The 17,246-nt window shown below is 41.1% G+C and overlaps 1 long non-coding RNA gene across 2 annotated transcripts; it reads left to right on the forward strand.

Moving 5' to 3' along the window:
* Positions 1 to 5,804: 5,804 nt before the first annotated feature.
* On the forward strand, positions 5,805 to 12,949 carry LOC128573028 (uncharacterized). 2 transcript variants are annotated; one of them, XR_008376301.1, is made up of 3 exons: positions 5,805 to 6,342; positions 11,870 to 11,999; positions 12,686 to 12,949. It is a non-coding gene; the product is annotated as an uncharacterized LOC128573028 (long non-coding RNA). The 2 variants fall into 2 exon arrangements; XR_008376300.1 differs by having other exon boundaries at positions 11,882 to 11,999.
* The last annotated feature ends 4,297 nt before the right edge of the window (positions 12,950 to 17,246 follow it).

The following is a 17,246-nucleotide window of genomic DNA, read 5'->3' on the forward strand; positions in this document are numbered from 1 at the left end:
AGCCAGGAACGGCAAAAAATAATAAATAAATAAAATAAAATAACAGCTAATTTATTATTTCATCAATTTCCCCTCCAAAGTAAGGCAAATATAATTTATTGGTCCCTCAAATTTATTACCTTTCCACCTACTCACAGTTAAGTTTGCATCACTCTTTTTCTTAATCAAATTTACTTTTCTAGTTTTTATTTGCTTTTTTTGTTTGTTTGTTTGTTTGTTTGTTTGTTTTTGGAGACAAGTCTCATTCTGTCTCCCAGGCTAGAATACAATGGCATGATCATAAGCTCACAGCAACCTCAAACTCCTGGGCTCAATTTTTCCTGCCTCATCGTCCCTGGGAACTGGGACTATAGTTATGTGCCACCATGCCCAGCTATATTTTGTAGAGACAGAGTCTCATTCTTGCTCAAGCTGATCTTGAACTTCTGGCCTCAGTCCTCTCACCTTGGCCTCCAAAAGTGCTGAGATTACAGGCATGAGCCCCTGGGCCTAGCCCAAATTTACCTTTTAAATACAAGGCTTTAAGGCTTTAAATTTATTTTTCTATCAGTATAGTTTCATTAATTTTATTTTTTTCTAACGGATATGCTTTGCTAAGACTATTCCTCTTCTGGAATGAACAGAAATATAAACAGGTAACAATAATTCCTATATTGAGACTGATTCCTTTAGATAATCATCATAGTAACTAAAACAGAAAATATCCAGTAGAAAACTGGGGTGACCTCTTGCTCCTGCATGGGTTAAAAAGAAATAGTGCTTTTCATCAGAAAAAAAAAAAAAAAAAAGCATCAGATCTAGGGCAAAGATTGGCAAACCAAGGCCTGTGAACCAAATCTGGCCTGCTTCCTGTTTTTGAAAATAAAGTTTTATTGGAACACAGCCATGCTCAATTGCTTACATATCATCCATAGCTGTTTCTGCATTACAAAGACAGTTGAGTAACAGCAGCAGAAACTGTATCATTTATAAAGTCAAAAATATTTGTATTTGGTTCTTTGTAGAAAAAATTTGCCAATTCCTGACCTAAGGATAAAATCACAGAAAAAAGAAAATATAAGCTCCCCTAATGGTATAATCACAAAGTTCTAAAATATAAATATTGTGCACCCAGTTGGAAAACAAGCATTCAGCTTAATGCTAATTAAAGCCTTACACTTAAAGGTCACCCTATGGTCAGTATTACTAACAGGAAGTATGAGTTAGGTTTCTCTGTGGGAATAAAGAACAATCTTCTGTGTCTAGAATCTTTTGGGTTTTTTTTGAGACAGAGTCTATGTTGCCCTGGGTAGAGTGCTGTGCTGTCACAGCTCACAGCAATCTCAGATTCTTGGACTTAAGCGATTCTTTTGACTCAGCCTCCCACAATGCCTGGCTATTTTTGTTGTTGCAGTTGTCATTGTCGCTTAGAGGCCTGGGCTGGGTTTGAACCCACCACCCTAGGTGTACGTGGCTGGTGCCCTGCCTACTGAGCTATGAGTGCCACCAAAAGTCATTTTTTTTAAGGACAAACAATATCATGCAAAAAGCAATGACATATAAAAAATAACAAAATAATGCAGATCCTTTCCCCAGATTTTTGGGTGTTTTTTTTTTAACCTATTTGATCTTAACTTCACTTTTACTTTGAGAAACTGCTTCACCTATATAAAAAATGGGTAGTGGCATTATAGAGGTATACTGCATGTGCACTTTTGTGTAGGCTTGGAACACTATCCCCTAATGTAAAAAATATTTTTATTACAACACCCTCTCTACAGGCTGCAACCTTCACATCCAGCTCCAAACACCTACCCTATCCCCAATCATGCCTAGCTAGATTCCCATTTTTGCTTAAGCACTTTGAATTGCCTTTCTGTCACTTACCATCACGACAATTTTTGTCTGAATGGTCTCTTCAGCTCTGACATTCTATAATTTTCACTCTCAGTAAGCTCATCTGTCAGGATTGTTCCACATGACATTTCATGACAGAAATATACTGAAATCACAGTTGCAATATTTGTCACTTGTGTGCACTTTTGAGCTTCAGTTCCTACTTCTATAAAATGTAGGTAATGCCTGCTTTCAAGATTATGGCAATGAAGAGAGGAGATGACAGATTTGTAAAGCATCAGGCAAGGAAGAGGCAGTAAATATTGTGAATGTGGCCCTTCAGGCCTCCTCTTCCAGAGCAGGAACAATGGATTAAGAGGTCCTAACCCTCGCCCCTTCCTACTCACCCTGGGCATACTCAGGCTTCTATAATTAATTCAATCACTCCTCCTCTGGGAAGCCCTCCCAGTCGACCTTTCCCAAGCTCCAGACGCCCATTCTTCATGATCTTACAACCCTCTGAGATTAGCTCTCGTGCCATTTATAGCATTTAACTCAGTTTTTAAGAACAACTTTCCACTTTACTCATATAACAGCAATATATGTTCATTATGGAACATTAAGAAAGTACAGAAAAGAAAAAAGAAGAACATAATATAAGGCACAAATCAGCCATATTCCCCATTCCTACAACTCAGAGATAATCTATCATCTCCTCCCCGCCCAAGTAGCCCATTAACACACATTTATTTGTTGGTTTTTGCTTGCTTTTATTTATTTTTAGAGATGGGGTCTTGCTTTGTCACTGAGGCTGGAGTGCAATAACATAATTATGGTTCACTGTATCCTCGAACTCTTAGGATCAAGTGATGCTCTCACCTCAGCCTTCTGAATGGCTGGGACTACAAAGACACACCACCACACCAGGCTAATTTTTTTTTACTTTTTGTAAAGATGGGGGTCTCACTCTGTTCCTCAGGCTGGTCTTTAACTCCTGGCCTCAAACAACCTCCACCTTCCAAAGTGCTGGGATTGTGGGTGTAAGCCACCACGCCCAAGCCCCATCAGTACACTTTTAGTTGGAACTAAGAGAAAACCCGAACACGACATGTGATTGACTTAACTAATAAGAAACAATTAGCTCACATAGTAAGTCCAGAAATAAGGCGACACCTTACGCCTGACAAGTTATCCAAAATCAGTCTCCAATCATAGCAAAAAGGAACTGGGACGGAGACCATTTTAATATTTCTTAAATTCCATAAAGAAGACGACATGAAAATCAATCAATGATATTTAAATAGTTAAAATCATGCCGGGCGCAGTGGCTCATGCTTGTAATCCTAGCACTCTGGGAGGCTGAAGCAGAAGTTCAAGACCAGCCTGAGCAAGAGTGAGACCCTGTCTCTACTAAAAACAGGAAAACTAGCTGGGTGTTGTGGTGGGTGCCTGTAGTCCCAACTACTTCGGAGGCTGAGGCAGGAGGATTACTCAAACGCAAGAGCTTGAGGTTGCTGTGAGCTATGACACCAGAGCTATGGCACTCTACCCATGGGGACAGAGTGGGACTCCATCTCTAAATAAATAAATAAATAAAAATAGTTAAAATCAGTAACTAAATCCAGCAAATTGGCCATAAAGGGAACTGACTTGCAGTGTGTGGGTGTTTGATAAACACCCAATTCGCATTTGGCCAATGTCTCCAAGGATGACTGATGAGCAAAACATCCCCTTCCTTTTTCTTCCTGCTCTAGCTTGCCAGCTTAGCCCTAGGCTTGGCTGAATAGTTTATTTCTTGGTTCTGAACATAATATATAGAACTCACCAGCACTTAACAGAAGCAGGATCTTTATTTCCTGTGACTCTTTTAGTGATGAAGGAAATCTTTTCTGGAAGCCTCTCCACTCTTAGTCCACCTCGGTGGCCTGAAATGAATCACACACCCACGCCTCAGCTGATCACTAGCAAGAGGAATTCACGTCTACCAGAGACGATTCACTCTCCTGGGCAAGGCTGGGACCTGCCTCCCCTGACGCCCACAGCTGAACAAGGAGGACAAAAATCTCAACAGAACTGTGGGGTGTTAGGATGGAAAAGGGAAATGGAATGGGTACCATTCTGCTACCATCTCTTTTAGACTGTATACAAATTTCTCATGTCAATAAATATTCTTTGAAAACATGATTTCAACTGAAAACATAATTATATGAAAACATCATAGTTTATTTAACAAATTCCCTATTGTTAGGTATTTTAGGGCAATTCCATTTTTCACTATCATAAATCACTCAGTATTTTGTCCTAAAACTGTCAAATTAATGTCCATAAACCCATTGCCTTGAGTAATGCTGTTGCTCTTACTGAAATAAATGCTATCATTTACAGTTAAAGATGACTTTATCTTTGCTGTCATCAACAAATCAATACATGCTTTTTCAAGATACATATACACACTTTTAAAAAACCTTTATTACCAAGTCCCATGTTGCCTGCCTCCCCACCCCCACCGCCAACTAGAAGAACTCTTGGCAAATTCACTTCAACAGAAATTTTCTGATAATTTTTCCCTGTGAAGACCCAGTCTCTGCGTCTATAACTTTAGAATATAGTAGAGTTTTTTCCTGAACTAACTTTCAACAAATAATGACCTTTAGATTACCAGAACTGTCTGACCCATACATGTATTCAATGTTTATTGAACATCTATTATGTGTCAGGCACTGTTCTGAAATCCAGGGACACAATGGATTAGAGAACATAATAATAATCTCCGATTCTGGCCTGTAGCTCAGTGGGTAGGGCGCCAACCACATACACCAAGGCTGGCGGATTCGAGCCCAGCTCAGGCCTGCTAAACAACAATGACAACTGCAACCAAAAAATAGCCAGGCGTTGTGGTGGGCACCTGTGGTCCCAGCTACTTGGGAGGCTGAGGCAAGAGAATCACTTAAGCCTAGGAGTTTGAAGTTGCTGTGAGCTGTGACACCACTGCACTCTACCAAGGGCGACATAGTGAGACTCTGTCTCAAAAAATAAATAAATAGATAGATAGATAAATAAATATAAAATAAATAATCTCAGATACTAAGAACGAAGTTAAAGTGGATCTTTCAAAGTAATTCTACCTTTTGTTTCCAAGCCCTTTGTCCCTTTGAAAGGAAACATCTGGTCTCCCCACCTTTATCTGAATACTTTGGGAGACTAATGTATGTCTATTTTCTCACCTTTGGCCTTGTCACTGATGTCATAGGTAGTGTGGCTATTTCAACAAAGCGTTAGACTCAGCCAGAAATAAAGTTGTACAAACTTTATTTCCTGATGCCGTCCGCAGCTCACAAACAGGGCAGGAAGTGCTGCTCCCAATGAACTTGGTGGGCTGTGGCTGCGAATAAAATAGGAGCACTCAAATATTGCTGACCTCTCAACCACCCTCTTTTTCTCCACCCCCCCCACCCCCCCCACAGGCCACAGGGCACTGGGCTCTGAATTAGGACTTTTGTTCGTTTGGAATTTGGGAGATAGACTTTTATCCTTACACAAGGGAATTGAAATGTAAACAGTTCAATGCTTTCCCAGTTGAACTGGGTTTGAAAACAAACATGTAAGCATTTCATTTTTACAAAAATAAGATTGTAAGAATCTGTCTACCTTTTTATAGTCTGTCCAAATTAATGGAATGAATAAATTCTTTTCTTGGCTTAAAGGGGATCACTAGGTTGGGAAAAAGGTCACCGAAGGGCCCTTGGAAATGAGCGAGGGAGAGCTTTCAAGAGTCTACATGATTCCCAGGCCCCCCTGGAGCAACGGAATCAGATTCTCAGAGGACTGGGTGCTGCTGCCAGCACTGCTAGTCCAAACCTCTCATTTCACAGATGAGAAAATTGAGGGCCAAAGAATTAAAAGATCTGCCTATAGTCATACAGACTATGTCAACGGGTATAACACATTTTACTTACTCAAGCATTACTTTTTTCTTCTAGTTTATTAATATAAAGGGGGACGGTAGTGAAGACAGAGAAAAAGCGCTGGTGAGAATCTTTTGAATCCTTGTAAGGAGCTAAGGAGAGGTCACTAAGTGAGCCACAGAGGCAGACCGAGGCAGGGAAGTGAGCGGCAGTTGTGCAGCGGAGCTCCCCGCAGGGTTTATCTGCCCAGCAGCTCTGCTTCCTGTGTGTCTGCATGCTCGGTTCCCGGAGCAAAAAGCCGGTCCGCCGCCAGCGCACCTTGCTCCTCTCGGTCCAGCACAGCAGAGCTAGGAGGGCGCTGCAGACCCGGGCAAGCGCCGCGGCTCGCACGGTGACACCGTCAAGGCCGCGGTGCAGCAGCAGATCTGACAAATCCGCCCGGTGCACAGAGCGCCTGACGCGCCGTGAGGCCTGGGTGACTCACTGCAGGACGCCGTTCCGCACCCAGCGCCCCATCCCTCGCTGGAGGCGGGGGCCGAGGCGCAGGCTGCCGGGAGACGGGAAGACGCCCCTGGAACTCAGCCAGGGGTAGCCTCCGGCTGCGATTTTCTGCCTAATGCAGGTGAATACAGAATAAACCTGAATCCTTCCTTCCACTCCACCTCCAGTGTAGTAAGAGCTGGAGGCTACCAGCTTTTCTTAGTAGAGAAACAGCAAAAGTTAAAACATTTTTAAATGATATTTTTTTCTTTTTAATTTTTTTATTTCAGATTACTATGAGGGTACATTTGGGTTACAATGTTTGCATTTGTTAGGTAGAGTCCATGTTGTAGCTGTGTCCCGCACCCCGGAGGTACGTTGTGCCCATTAGGTGGGAGCGAACAGTCCCCCTTCCTCCTCCCCTCAACTTGAATTGAGTTTTTCTCCTATGTGGGCATGTATTAGATCATCTACTGGCTGATTATTAGTACTGAGTACATTGGATCATTGCTTTTCCACTCTTGTGACACTCTTGTGATACTTTACTAAGAAGAATGTGTTTCAACTCCATTCAGGTTAATACAAAAGATGTGAAGTCTCCATTTTTTATGGCTGAATAGTATTCCATGGTATACAAATACCACAGTTTAGTAATCCATTCCTGGTTCGATGGCCATTTAGGTTGTTTCCACATCTTTGTGATTGTAAATTGAGCTGCAATAAACAATCTAGTGCAACAGTCCTTACGATAAAATGATTTATTTTTCTTCTGGGTAGACGCCTAGTAATAGAATTGCAGGATCAAACAGAAAGTCTGTTTTGAATTCTTTGAAGATAAATAGTACATTTTTAAAAAGGCAAACTAAAATACAGTTGAAAAGAAGACAAGTTGCTGTGACTGAATTATCCAATAAGATGTATTTGTCCATAGATATTAATGAGTATGTACGTACTAGGCAGTGTTCTAGGTATTGGAGAACAGAACAGGCACACTTGCTTTCTGGAACTTAACATGCTCAGAATGAAAATCATAAATATCTTGGCAATTAATGAAAAGGATAAAGGATTGTTTCCTCTCCCTGAAGGAAGAGCTTCCTATTGTTTATTGAAGCCTTTGGGTTTCACTGTTTCAAAGAGCTGCGATTTTTCAGGTGGGACTATCAGAAATAAAGATTGTGACATCACAGCAAATAGGAAAAATGAATTAGGTTAAAGTCACTCCGTAAGCATAATGGACAGAACCCCTTAAAGCCACATATCCTTGTGAAGAGCAAAATGCAACAGCCTGTGATTGAGAATCGAAATCCACAAACTATCACACTCCACTTTTTAAACTCTACTGATTTAGATACAATTTATTGAACAGCGTGTGCCAAGCACTGTGCAAATATGCAGGGGGGGAGGTAGGGTTTTTTTTTGTAGAGACAGAGTCTCACTTTATTGTCCTAGGTAGAGTGCCGTGGCATCACACTGCTTATAGCAACCTCCAACTCCTGGGCTTAGGCAATTCTCTTGCCTCAGCCTTCTGAGTAGCTGGAACTACAGGCGCCTGCCACAATGCCCGGCTATTTTGTTGTTGTTGTTGTTGCGGTTAAAACTGCAACATGCGTTCTTAAAAAAATTTAATCTTCATCATAGGCCTTTCAGGCAAATCTTATGGTGATTTTATAGAGATGATAATGGAGGCACAGAGAGGTTAAGTAATGCGTCCAAGGTCACACAGCTCTAGAACCAAATTCAAACCCAGCTTGTCTTATCCTCAAAGCTCTGTTATTAACTAGCAAGTTGTAGTGCCCCATTCCCCAACACCCCTGAGAATCCATCATGGAATATAGGTGAGAAAGAATCATGCTGTGGTTAAGGCTTTCTTGTCAAGCACACCTGACTTATGTCCCGGTCCCGCAGCTGCCTGGCCAAATAGCGGCCTCATGGAGTAGTACTAGGGATTATGGGACAATCCCTGGTAAACACAGGGGACAATTCTTGGCTCTTAGCTCCCAATTAATGTGAACCATGATAATGAGAAACAAAAAGATGATGAGAATGGTGAATCTTAGCTTTGATACAAATTCTCATATTTCGGTTCTCCAAAAGCTGAAGTTTGAGTTCCTGACCCTCCTAAGAACAGTGACAAATTGCCATCAGAATACTGCTTGCTTGCTTTCTTGACTTGTCATCACTGTTATCACGTAGACAATGAATGGAGTGGCCTGCTGAAGAGTGAGGCTTGGAATCCAGGATAAGGATGTAAATCTTGTTTTGGACACTACCTACAACTTCAGGCTCATCCTTACAAGTCTGAGCCCCTATGTCTCAGGCTATCTCTCCTGAAGGAACAGGGGTTTTATTTCTCCCTCCCGCCCTTCCTTGTTATTTCCCCTCTATTGCGGACCAATGCTTTTAAAAAAAATCTGTAAAAAAAAAATTATTTTTTGAGACAGAGTCTCACTCCGTCCCCCTGGTTAGAGTGCCATGGCATCATAGCCCATAGCAACCTCAAAGTGATCCTTTTGCCTCAGACTCCCCAATAGATGGGACTACAGGTACCCACCACAATGGCCAGCTAGTTTTTCTATATTTAGCAGAGGCAGGATCTCACTCTTGCTCAGACTGGTCTCAAACCCCTGAGCTCAAGCAATCCATCTGCCTTGGCCTCCCAGAGTGCTAGGATTACAGGTGTGAGTCACCACACCCAGCCTCTATAAAAGTATCTTAACAATGTTAACTTTCTAAACATGTTTCTAAATGCTAGCGCTCAATTTCTTTTCTAACATCATTAAAGATCCAGTAGTTTCTGGATCACACGTCGAATATCATGACTGTAAGCTTTTGCTTCCTGATTGATAAAACTGGGACTCAAATACTCATTTGGTGAAAAATCAAATGAAATAATGTAGCTAGAGTGCTTAGCACATTATCTGCCTAATATGTTGTGAGCCCCGAGGAATTAGGACCCACTCCTAAAAATAGACCATCTTCCCGAGCGTTGTGGTGGACACCTGTAGTCGCAGCTACTGGGGAGTCTGAGGCAAGAAGATCACTTTGAAGTTGCTATGAGCTATAATGCTATGGTACTCTGTCTCAAAAAAAAATTTCTTTTTCTTGATTTTTCAGAAGTATTGGTTCACAGTAAATGGGAAATATCAAGGAAGGAAGGGAGGGAGGAAAAAAAATTGATCATCTATGCCAGAGGCAGGGACAGAAAGAAGTAGGCAGAACTGTAGGAGCAAATGGACTCCTCAAGTATCCACCTGGGTTAATTTTCTCTCCCTACCCCAACACCTCATTTGGGCAGCTCAGTTGTTCCCTTGGGAGGCATATCCCAGAACTCCCCCCCACACACACTTTTTTTTAATAGATGTTTCAAAAGGGGTAGGTGACTAGCCTGGAAGAAACATTGAGTCATGCCAAAGGCCTGTACATTCTGAACTCTCAGCTTGCTGTTCTATTTTGCTCATCAGCATGACCCTAGAACATCACTAAAAATAAGCAGAATTAGACCTTAATATGCTGATCTACAAGAAATGAGTCCGTTAGGATCAGGATTTTAATTGTGGCTCAGAATTGTAACCCTCCCTGTAAAAACTCAAACTAAATTGAGAAAGTACAGCTTGAGTACCCTGTTTAATAACTGTGTTATTACATCATTGGCATCACCCACTTGTCTTCAAGAGCAGTATGAACAGAGGCGCCAAAGGGACTGGAAGAGAAAGGCCCTGCGATGATCCATCAGGACGATTCAAGTGATATGGGGTGGTGACCGTGTTGTCAGGAAGTGCAGCTGAATCACAGATCATCAGTGCCCTCCAGGCAGCATCCAAAGTCTTTTAAGTCATGTGTGGTGCTGACATGAAACAGTAAACTATTTTAAATTGCACGCAAACTTTATGGCAACCCTGTATATATATATCAGGAGCAGGGAAATCCTTTATATTTTAGAATAGTAAACTATTTTAAATTGCACGCAAACTTCATGGCCACCCTGTATTTTTTGTTTCAATAGGTTTGAGGGTACAAGTGTTTTGTGACATGGATAATGGATATAATGCTGAAGGTAGGGCTTGTCGTGTGCCCATCACCAGAATAGTGTACCTTGTCCCCACCATGAGAGCAGATGTAGTGAGAGTAACATGGAGTTTGTCAGGGTAGGGCCGACGCGACACGGCTCGATGGGTCTGTTTAAGTCCTAAGTAACCTTCACTTCAAGTCTCCCATTTTTATTGTTTTGTAAATTAAGCTTTCACCTGAAGGGGTAGATTTGGGTAGTTAGAGTTATTGATTTAAATTTGAAATTAAAATGTTGTTATATGGGTCATGGGTTATATCAGTTACTGTTCATTATGGGTCATAGGTCATGGTGATCACTGTTATTTAAGATTAGTGTTAATCACTATTGTTTCAGAGAAGGGTTAGTACAGTTCTTGCTTTTAACTTTTATGTATAAAATCATGGTTTTGAAATGGAAGAACACAACAGTCTTGGAGAAGGCCAGCGATTCTGCTGATAAAACCATTGGCTCTATCCCGCATCTCCACAGATTGGCTGAACAGAGACAGGCAGCCAGACCCTCTTTGTCCAGTAACAAATAGGTGCATATTTTTTTTGGCCGGGGCTAGGTTTGAACCTGCCACCTCCAGTATATGGGACCGGCACCCCACTCCTTGAGCCACAGGCGCCGCCCACAAATAGGTGCATATTTATTGCCCATCTTCTTCCTATCTAAACTAGTGGCAACCTCTATGGTCAGCAATCCCATGACTGATTATCTACTCAAAGGAAGTTATTTTATGTTAAAAAAAAAAAAAAAAAAGACACCTACACCTGAATGTTTATCACAGCACAACTCACAATTGCAAAGATGTGGAACCAACCTAAGCGCCTGTCAACTAATATCTAATTGACCCTGGCCCAAGCTGCAACCAAAGCACCAAAAAGATGGCAAGTATCTCTAAGATTTGTCTGAGGTCTCCAGCTCTGGGTAAGAGCCTCGAAGTTATGATGACAGGTGACCTCATGAAAACAGCACCTGTGGTGTGCCTAAAATATTTGAGTAAAAACTCTCAGAACCCAGACTTATATCGAATTTAAGTTTACATGAAATTATGTTCAATTATAAGTATTTATTATAAAATTATTTCCATAGATTACTTATAACAAATCCTCACGTAAATAGTGCATGTAACTTTTCAGCTGTGACGCGGGAAACTAAAATACCAGATCGTATCCACTAATATCTTTGTTGAATATAAAATACCTGAACATGCTTCCCCGTGAATCTCAGACAGAAATATACTGCTGGAGGCAAAACATGTGAACGTTAAATAAAAAGCCTGAACTAGTCTATTCAATGAGAAGAAAAACCAATCCATTGACATGCTATCTCGGCTAAAACAGTGAAAATTATCCTAGAATTGATCCTTTTCCCACTAGTGAAATTGGCATTGTCTACAAGGATACCCAACCTGTGGCCTGGCTGGATACTGATTTTGTGAGGACTTTTTTGCTTATGTGTCGTGTTGAATAGCATGAAAAATATGCGTGGACCTTTTTTTCTTTTGCTAATCAGCCTCTGTTAGTGTTTGTATATTTAATATACGGCCTGAGACTACTCTTATTCTTCCAATGCGCAGCAGAGAAAAAAAAATGTTGGAAACCCCTGTCAATGTCAGTTTCTTTATCAGGGAGCGCAACAAGTAGCAGTGGGGAGCTGACAGAAGAAAAGTTCTGGCCCCCGCAGCAACTGAGATGGGGAAAAGGAACAGCGTGTAATGTAGCGGAAGGCACACAGGAAGCCTGCAGGTAAATAGCTCTGTGAACTGACAATCAGTACGCCCTTCTGGCTGCACAAATCTGGCTTGAAATCTTCCTAAAAAAAAAAAAAAAATGGGATGGGCAATGTCCATCTTGAAGGTTTAATGAGGTAATAATATTTTTTTGGTAATGAGGTAATAATATGAAAAGTGCTTAGTGAGTTCCTAACATATATTCAGGCGGTTCTGAAGTTGTGACCACAGACCCAGTCTAAGGGATTCTTTAAAAGCTCTTGACTTTTTTTCTTTGGTCCTTTCATGGAGAAATATCTCCTTTTACCTTCTGGTTGTTTATTTTTGTTGTTTGTTTTCAAGACAGAGTCTTACTTGGGTCACCCTTGGTAGAGTGCTGTGTCGTCTTAGCTCACGGCAGCCTCGAATTCTTGGGCTCACGTGATCCTCCTGCCTCAGCCTCCTGAGTAGCTGGGACTACAGGTGCCTGCCACAACACCCAGCTATTTTTTTAGGGACAGGGTCTCACTCTTGTTCAGGCTAGTCTCAAACTCCTGTAAGGCAATCCAACCACCTTGGCCTCCCAGAGTGATGGAATTACAGGCATGAGCCGCTGTGCCTGGCTTAGTGGTTTAGTTTGTAAGCCCCCTAAGTGTCCCTTCTACCTGTCTCTTTCATTTCCTTTCCTTTGGATCACTCACATACTTCTTTCTCGTCTTTCAGCCTTAGTTTGGGACAACTTCTCTGCCTTTGCTATGTTCATAATTGGGAAAGAGAAGTTATCAGGACCTCTTCTAGCCCATGAAAAAAAAATGCTACCAAGAGTCCTCTAAAAGAAAAGAGAAGAAAAACTAAAATGATACTGAAGATTGCACTTTCCAAGGGAATGCACAATAATAGCCTTACAAATATTTCATAATTTTAAAAATAGCTACAAATGTCGTGGTCTACTGCAACAGTTTGAAATTGTATGTTAATGTTTCCTAGGAAAACATTACCCCCAATAAAAGATTTGATACTGAAATTTGGAGTTGAAACGTCTTTTCATACTACACTAGTAATGTAGCAAGCTTACACCCTGCAAATCTACCTATAAAAACAGCAGCAGTGTTATCCTATTTTATAAATGACATTTAGGTTTTGATTTATAGGGGAAAAAAGGGAGGGGTATGAATTTACTTTTGATTAGCTAGAGAGAGTTCAGAATTTCAAAATAGAAGGGCAAGTATTCAACCTGACACTGGTAACTTAAAATCTAATCAAAATGGAATGGCAACTAAAGTTATTTCCTTCCTACCTATTTTTGCATAACATCCTGATCAACCAGCTGCAAGACTGTTAATACGCTTGAGATGGTGATACTAATTTACATCGCAGGCCTGACTTGGGTTAGTCATCCTGTTAAGAAGCCTCGGTCTCAAATACATGTCACCTTTTATGCCAAATAATATTATTAAGCATTTCTTGTAACATCTGACAAAAGCTACATTCTGCTTGTTCAGCTTGGTGCTAGCCAAAACATCTCCTCTTTAATAATCCAGGGAGAAGAGAATTATCCATCAGTCTGAAAAATCATAAAGTTTATAGGGAGGAATCAGAAATCATTTAGCACGTTTTTCAGGCTTCAAATTGGAATGAACAAAACCATTTAGTAGCAAATAAGAAGAGGGCTTATTTGTAAAGATCTCCCAGAAACGATGAGCCCACAACTTTAGTGATTAATTCTTCTTCAAAAATTCTTTGTTGTTTTTTCCATCCAGATTCCCAGGACTGGGTTTATCCTGATTTTCTCCATTTTGAGGCAGAAGAGATAGACAGAGACAGCCTCGCCTCTCTGCACTGCCCAAGAGAGTCATCCTCCCCTTTCAATAAACCTGGCCTGAACATCTTCACTGTGACCTTGTCTCTGGGAGCCATCATTGACACCTTTTAGCCATCACTGCAATAGACTGCCATTGATTTCACATTTGTGAGCTGTACATTTAATTCTCACCGAGTGTGAGTTGTTTTCTGTGCATAGACACTCAAAATCACCACACCCATTCGAATCACCCCTAAAGCTTTGTCTCTCACTTGGGCAATTGGACAGTGGCTGGAACACCCACTTTTCTTTGCTTCCCTACGGAAGCACTACCTCTCCTCATCACACACACCCCCAAACACTTTTACATTCTGATAGGTACTGATAATTGGTTATACACTTCCATTTTCTGTCTCAGATCGATTGATTTTGAGAGCCTATCCTTCTCAATCACAGGCACCCAAATTCAACTTTTTTCTCTAGAGATGGAAGATTTTTCATGGGAAGATAACGCTTCTTGACTTTTATTACCGTTAATGTTTGCAATGATAAAAGGAGACACGTCCTCGGTCCTGACCACAGGTCTATAGGAATCCTCATCACCTCTTTAACAAAGAAAACAATTGCTCCAGTTTCTAGTGCAGTTGTATAAGACTGGCAAAAACTATAACCACTGAACTACAAATGCCAACCATTTGTAGATTTAAAATACCTCCAAAAATTACATTTCCCTCACAACTTAGGCTGGCTCTAACCAGTAAAGTAGGGTTTACCAGTTAGTAAACCCTAATTTAATGTAGTCCACTCTTTTCTATTTTTAGCTTCTAGATTATATTCGAGTAAAATCTCTTTGAAGTCCTGCTCCTCCCATGCCAATTTTGGTCAGTAGGGTGTGGGTCCCCAGGTGCACGGGGCACATTTAACATTTTTCAGAGTGCCCAAGTGAAAATGGTTGGGTGGCTCTACTTTACATATTAATAATAGCCCAGTGGCATGTGAAGGCTCTTACCAGCAATCTGCCCTCACTCCTCCTGGCTCACTAATTCTGCACACTTTAGTTTTTTCTTTTAGCTCTTACTCTTCTGTCCTTTATCTCTGTGGTTCTTCCTTGAACGCGGACCAAGTTAAACAGGTCCCATTGTTTTGAAGCAATCAACACTATACGTGACATTCTTAGAAAGGTCTAGCTAGCCCATTCCTATAATTACGTGACACAGAAAATGAAAATCTCTGGAGTGTTCAGGACACTGAGCAAAATCCCCAGAGTAGCTGCCATAGCCCACCCAGGCCAGCGAGATGGGCCGAAGTTTGTGGTTTCCCAAGACATTTTTTTTTTTTGCAGTTGTTTTTGGCCAGGGCTGGGTTTGAACCCCCCACCTCTGGTATATGGGGCCAGCGCCTTACCCCTTTGAGCCATAGGCACCGCCCATCCCAAGACATTTTAAAGAAAAGGAGTAACAATACCAACCAAAGCTATCTCTTTCATAACATACAGCATTTCAGCTAATTTTTACATTGCATATATTGTCTCATTTAGTTTACTATCCTTAAAAACCCTGAGAAAGATATTTATACTATTTCAATTTCCAAATGAAAAACCCAAGGCCCAGGAAGTTATCAAAACTCAGAAAGAGATTCTAGGCTTGTCTGACTCTACTCAGAAAGAGATTCTAGGCTTGTCTGACTCTAGAATGCAAGTTTTTATAATAAATCGTGCTGTGTTGAAAAATACGGTGTGCATGGAAATATTCCCTTGCCCAATTTTCAGTCCACCAGGGTGCTTTGGGGTCCTATTCAAATGGTCAATGGTAAGACTCATCACTTTGCAGAAACCAACAACTGCTTTTTGACTTCTTGTCCACTTTAATATTGCTTGTGAGGGTGAGAGGGTGGGTGGAAATCCAAGAAAAAGAAAACCGGTGAGAATAGCCCACATCACAAAGTCCCAAAGTTGCAGATGCTGGCGTGGATGTGGAGAGAAGGGAACACTTTTACACTGTTGGTAAGATTGCAAACTAATGCAGCCTCTTTGGAAAGAAGTATGGAGAATCCTCAAAGAACCCAAACTAGACCTTCCATTTGATCGTGCAATCCCATTACTAGGCATCTACCCAGACAAAAAAAAATCATTCTGTCATAAAGACATTTTCATTAGATTGTTCACTGCAGCTCAATTTACAATTGCCAAGATGTGGAAACAACCTAAATGCCCACCAACCCAGGAATGTATTAATAAACTGTGGTATATGTATACCATGGAATACTATTCAGACACACAAAAAATGGAGACTTTACAGCTTTTGTATTAACCTGGATGGAGTTGAAACACATTCTCCTCAGTAAAGTATCGTAAGAATGGAAAACCAAATTTCCAACGTACTCAATACTAATATGAAGCTAGTAGATGATCTAATACATGCCCACACAAGAGAAAAACTCAATTCAATTCAAGTTGGGGGGTTAGGGGGAAACGAGGGAGCGGAATGAGAGGAAGAGAGAAGGGGATTGATGTGCTCCAACTTAAGGGACAACATGTAAGGGTATACGGCCACATTTTGGGTGTGAGACACAACTATGAGAGGGACTCTACCTAAAAATGCAAATGCTGTAACCTCATTGTCTGTACCTCACTTTAACCTGAAATTAAAAAAAAAAAAAAAAAAGGAAATTGATATGGCATCAAAGGTATAATGTAGAATTGTTTTCCTGAAATAGACTTTGGAAGAATGAATGGGTTTTCCAAAAGGCTAGATGAAAATTAATAGTAACTTGTCCATGTAGTTTTAGGAATATTCTTGATTATTGTAGAAAACTTTGGCTGCAATTTCTGTATTTATGGCACCTACAGGCATGCCCGTTTCAGATGAACATTTGTCAATAGCTTTCCACTGTCATCGTTCACCCATCTCTGTCAAATCTGTAGACAAATGGTCCCTGTCTTGAGTTTATGTAAATTACCTTATGTTAATGTGGTCAGTTACTGTTTCTGGGTCTCTCTTTCTTTCTCTCTCTCTTTCTTTTTTTGAGACAGAGTCTCACTCTGTCGCCCTGGGTAGAGTGCCGTGGCATCAGCCTGGCTCACAGCAATGTCAAACTCTCAGGCTCAAGAAATCTTCTTGCTTCACCCTCTCAAGTAGCTGGAACTATAGATGCCCACCATGACACCAGGCTAGTTTTTCTATTTTTGGTAGTCTCGCTCTTGGGGTCTGGGGTCTCGCTCTTGCTCAGGCTGGTTTCCAACTCCTAAGCTCAAGCGATAGCCTCCCGGTGTGCTAGGATTACAGGCGTGAGTCACCACAGAAAGCAGCCGTTTCTGGGTTTTTCACTTTTTCTTTTTGGTTTGTTTCCTGACCAGTTCGATCTGATACAAAGTGTGCTTTCCACAATGTTACTTGTCCATGGAGATTACCTGTATGTGAGTAAGTCTCTCAGTACTGCCCAGAACTGACTCTTGTAAAATATTTACATCTCTCTGGTTGACTC

This window comes from Nycticebus coucang, chromosome 20 (assembly GCF_027406575.1).
Source record: "Nycticebus coucang isolate mNycCou1 chromosome 20, mNycCou1.pri, whole genome shotgun sequence".
NCBI classification, from domain to species: domain Eukaryota; kingdom Metazoa; phylum Chordata; class Mammalia; order Primates; family Lorisidae; genus Nycticebus; species Nycticebus coucang.